Source organism: Mytilus californianus, unplaced genomic scaffold, assembly GCF_021869535.1.
Source record: "Mytilus californianus isolate M0D057914Y unplaced genomic scaffold, xbMytCali1.0.p SCAF_6, whole genome shotgun sequence".
Lineage (NCBI taxonomy): Eukaryota > Metazoa > Mollusca > Bivalvia > Mytilida > Mytilidae > Mytilus > Mytilus californianus.
The window spans coordinates 42049787-42054741 of record NW_026262712.1 but is presented as its reverse complement, the minus strand read 5'-3'; the positions used below and the strand labels follow the sequence as shown (position 1 = coordinate 42054741).

The 4955-nt window shown below is 32.9% G+C and overlaps 1 long non-coding RNA gene across 1 annotated transcript; it reads right to left on the bottom strand.

Moving 5' to 3' along the window:
• Positions 1 to 2137: 2137 nt before the first annotated feature.
• Positions 2138 to 4607, bottom strand: LOC127704493 (uncharacterized). Its single transcript, XR_007983304.1, has 3 exons — positions 4498 to 4607; positions 2841 to 3143; positions 2138 to 2195 (listed from the first exon to the last, which is right to left on the bottom strand). It is a non-coding gene; the product is annotated as an uncharacterized LOC127704493 (long non-coding RNA).
• Positions 4608 to 4955: the final 348 nt, after the last annotated feature.

The window sequence follows — 4955 nt, the reverse complement described above, 5'->3', positions numbered from 1 at the left end:
ATATGCATGGTTTATTGTGTAATCATAATATATCATTTCAGAACAAAAGTTATCTGAAATTCGTCATCGGCAGCAAAATTGTTGCGTTCGTATACCGAGACTTGCTACAAACAATCGACTTGTAAATGGAACGCATACGTGCTCTTTTTTGTTGACTTGTTTCTTTCTTCGCCTTAATCATATATGAGTTTTCCAAAAAGAATGAAATGAAGATAGCATTATTCTTAAACATCAGTTTCCTCTATTACATACTATAAAGTAAAATTTTATTTTTCACCCACATTGTTTGAACATGCTGGGATAGATTGTTTTGTATATAAGACAGGTAAAAACTTTTTAATAACATTTTTTCTACAAAATATTACGAAAAAAAAATGAATTCAGTTTCCAATTGTGAATTTTTCAATTCTATGAAGCAACATTTTAGCAGCGCCTGCATACGGTTTATATATCCGAGTTTATACGATGTTCCAGGGCTTGTATATTCTATCATGATTTCCTTGATAGAGGGTTGCTGCTCAAAAGGAAGCTATTAAAGCAAGAGTTCCAAGTGATGAAATAGAAATCATCCCTTCGTTATTTTACGGACGCCATCACAAGTTAATTGACTGTTATGGAATATCTGCTTCACAGCTGACGACGGATATGTTCCAATTGTCGTACTACAATCCCGTCTCCTTTTCTCCGAATTTGATCTAACGAATCAGACTTATCAACGGATGTGTATTTGCATTAGCAACACGAAGTGTGTCACATGTAGAAACAGGATCTGCTCATCCTTCCGGAGCACCTGAAATCACTCCCAGTTTTTGTGGGTTTTGTGTTTCTCTTTCTTAAGTTTTCTGTTTTATGCATAGCGTTGTCAGTTTATTTTCGAGTTGTGAATTTGAATGTCTCTTTGGTATCTTTCGCTTCTCTTTTTCTAATATAACTAATTTTGATACAGAACCAGCCATTTGAAAACTAAAAACATCCGTCGTCGCAAATATTAACCAAAACTTAAAATGAAAGAAAGTTACAACACAATTGTGTCTGCTTTTTTTTTTCGCAAGTCAGATCATGTGATTATCTTGAGCATATCTTATGATAACAAAAAAAGCATATCCATATTTTGACTATTTTATTTATAATGTCTGTTTTGTTCACGCATCGTTGTAAATATAACGGAATTTGATAAGACTGTCGTACAAGTGAGAGGTTTAGCGCTATAAAACCAGGTTCAATCCACCATTTTCTACATTTGAAAATGCCTGTACCAAGTCAGGAATATGACAGTTGTTGTCCATTCGTTTGATGTGTTTTGTCATTTGATTTTGCCATGTGATTAGGGACTTTCCGATTGAATTTTCCTCGGAGTTCAGTATTTTTGTGATTTTACTTTTTTTTTAAACGTACAATTGCGCTTCCCTAGAGTGTATCTAATAAAACAAACCGTTTTTTTTAAATGAATATGATTACACTCTTAATGTGCATTTAAATTTTGACATAAACATACCACGTTATTATTAAACGGCTGGATGTGTGCTACAATATCGCCAGTGAAAAGCGAATGTAGTATTACATGTCAAGTAAAAAGATTTTCGTTTTCACATTATGTTGTGTACAAGACTATAGGTGTAATGCCACCAAATCATAGTACGTCACATCCGGTTGCATACGAAAAAGGGTCGAAAAAAAATATTTCCTTGAATTTGACAGTTGTAGGAAATTAATCCCACATTTCATTGCAGTAAAAAATTTCTGAGTCATAAACATATGTCTTGGGTGTTTCAAAGCACCATTATCTTTTTATTTGGTGTTTCTATAGAGTATTTTGGAAACTTGAGGTCACATGGTTACTAACATTGACTAAAGCTTGTACACAAGAAAAAAAGAGGTGAAAATTTGATTGGTTAACTTCCAGTGATGGTTATTTTCTTATATGCAATGAAATGTTTTGTGAAAATTTGTCTATAGTACTGGACAGGATTAAACTTTACTCATGCCAAGTATTTCTTTATTTAAAAACAAAGATAAATTCTGCACAATTTTTTGAAAAGTGCAAATTTAACAAAGACTAATAGGGGAAAATCAATGGTGGTATTACACCTATAACAAGACAAAATGCAGTATAAAATTATACCTGTTATATACAATAATTGGACAAAAATAAGTGTTTTGTCCTGGTTTATCTTTTTCTGTTGCACAATTATAATCTGAAAACATAATATAATATTCTTTTGTTAATCAAAATGCATTCAAAGTCTTAAGTATATTTGAATTTTGATTACTTCTTCTTGCAATTTATTAATGTTTATGTTTCGGTATAAAAATATTTAAGGTGCTTCTACATCGAATTCATCAAATGAGTCGAATGTAAAAACCAGTTTTATAATTTTTATTGTCAGATTTAAAATATTTGCAAACGAGCGTATTCTTTTGAGACCTGAGTTGTTTACAATACCTTTGTGCTGTTATATATAATATGACTGATTTTTTAATTTCATCATTAAGAAATATCTTTTCATCTGGGATGCTAGCCAAATGAAACAAATTCGGAATTATAAAGTTATGTTTTAAGTTTATACACTTCTTCCATTCATGCATCCTTTGTTAAAACTGTGCTAAAACATGTTTCCATATTATTGCTGATGACTGTCAAATCATATATAAAACGTTATACCTATTAAAATTGATAAGTTGAATTCTAGTTTGTTAAAATACAGTGTTTTTCACCGAAGTTGTTTTTTTTGCCAAAAAAATGGAAAGGACTTACATGTACATAGGCAGGTGCACAAATGATTGTTTCCCCCATTATTCCATGTTATATCGTATCATATAATTAAACATAAATATCTTACCTGGTGTCAGAAGTCCTTTATGTGGACAGTACTTTTTGTAGCAATTGCAATCTTCCTCTGAAGGAATACAAAAGCATTGATTTTTCGGTTTTGTGATGAAAGCATACCCTCTTGTATAATCACATCTGCAGGACCTGTCCGTTTCAGTTGTACCATTTTTAAACAGAAACTGACCATTTTGAATACATTTAGATTTCTGAAAGATACACTGGTTGCTGACATTGGACCACAAACGGATTGGCTGGTATCGCTCAATTTCACATTGCGTAAAATCTGGCTGACCTCTCAACACATATTTGTAACCTGAAATATGTATACTTTAAGGAGATTTTTATACGATTACCAAGAAATACATTGTATATTAAAAGACTTAAAGTAAAAGTTTAAACAGAAAAGCAGTATGGGAGCACTAAATTTAATTTTAAGTTCTAGCTGCCTGTCGAAACAGATGTGTGTTGACTTCTTATTCAGTATGATGTCATCACCTCAATAGGCGGCAGCTGCTCAGTTGTCAGTGCGTTTACACTGGCTTTTGTTTTTTTTGTTTTTTTTTTAAATTTCCCCGTTAATAGACATGGAAATAGATTAATGCAGCTTTCATACCTACGTCACAAATGAAAAAAAAATCGGATTACTACTGTGGACTCATTATTATTCGTTGGATACACATTTCGTGGATTTCGTTGGTACAGGTGAACCACGAATTCAAAAGTTCAACGAATTACACATTTTCTCTAGACTGTGTATACAGAGATTCGCAAAACCACGAAATCAAATATACACGAAGATGCAAGTTTTATTCCATCCACGAAAATTGATACCCACGAAATAAATGAATCCACAGTATCCTAAATTATCTGGAAGGTTCTAATTTAGTCTTAACACAGTCGTGAATGTTTGTAACATAGTCATACGGATCGGGAATGGTCTAGCAAGTTCGGTAAACCACTTTTGACAGTTAGGTAGATCACGTAACATTCGGGAATCTCAGCCGATCTTGTCAAATCGGATTACAATCGTGGATATATGATGATAAATTCTGCTGTATCAGATACAAAAAAAATTCTGTGTTGTCTTGACGGTGTTTTGACGTTGTCCTGTGAAATGAGCATTCTTTTGAGAAATTGGTCATTGCTGTTTATTTTCGAATGAGTCGAGATTGCGTACAGATCTTGCCTAAAGTCTTTCGTATGGTCAATGTCTGATCTCTGTCGAAAATGCATTCAGGGGAATAGGGATACTGCAACATCTGATGCTTATCGTGACTGAATAAAAGTTTTACAATTTTTTTATAATTTCAAGCCACGAATGACAGGATCCTGATCAGACTTTTGACATATTTTAGTTGGGCATAGTCCTACAAGGGACGGAAGCAAAAATCCTGTATGTGTGACTGAGGTTTCAATAAAAAAAAAGATCCGCCATTGATTTGGTTATCCTTTTTTGTCTAATATCTTGTCATATTTGAGTATTTATTAGCGTTCAAGTTTCGGAGCTTGGAAAGCATTTCGGATAGGCATATGTGAAATTACAATTTCTTGAAATAGAAAGAAATAACATGGCACTGTAACGCTTTTTTTCTGTAATTTGTCTTGCTTGTTGCTGCTGAAAGGTATCCAATGGGGGTACAATATACAGACATACGCATACACCATACCTGGCGGGGCAAAATCTGTCTTTGTTATGCATGATTCCACATTGAATCCTCTATTTTCGTCAAAGAGACACGAATAGTTCAATGCTGAAGATGTATTACACAATGATGTTGCTCTAAAATTTCTCTCTGAGGAACTGGGACATTTATTCTGGAAGCCTATGCACGATGGTAAATAGAACGCTATCTGCAAGTAAACTTTCATTCATTGGCAATGTTGTAAATTCGGATACAAGTTGGTCTGATCAGCTGCTATTAGAGTACCATGATTAAACAAGCTTTAATTTATTCATGAATTTATCACTTGCTATTGAAAAGTTTTATGCGGTTGATTAAAATATTTTCAAATATTATGTGGCATAAAAATCTATTCAATTTATTTGAGGATTTATCGCTTACTACTGAAAAGTTTAAAAGACCTTTCAAATATAAGATAGCAGGACTTATATGATGATATATCA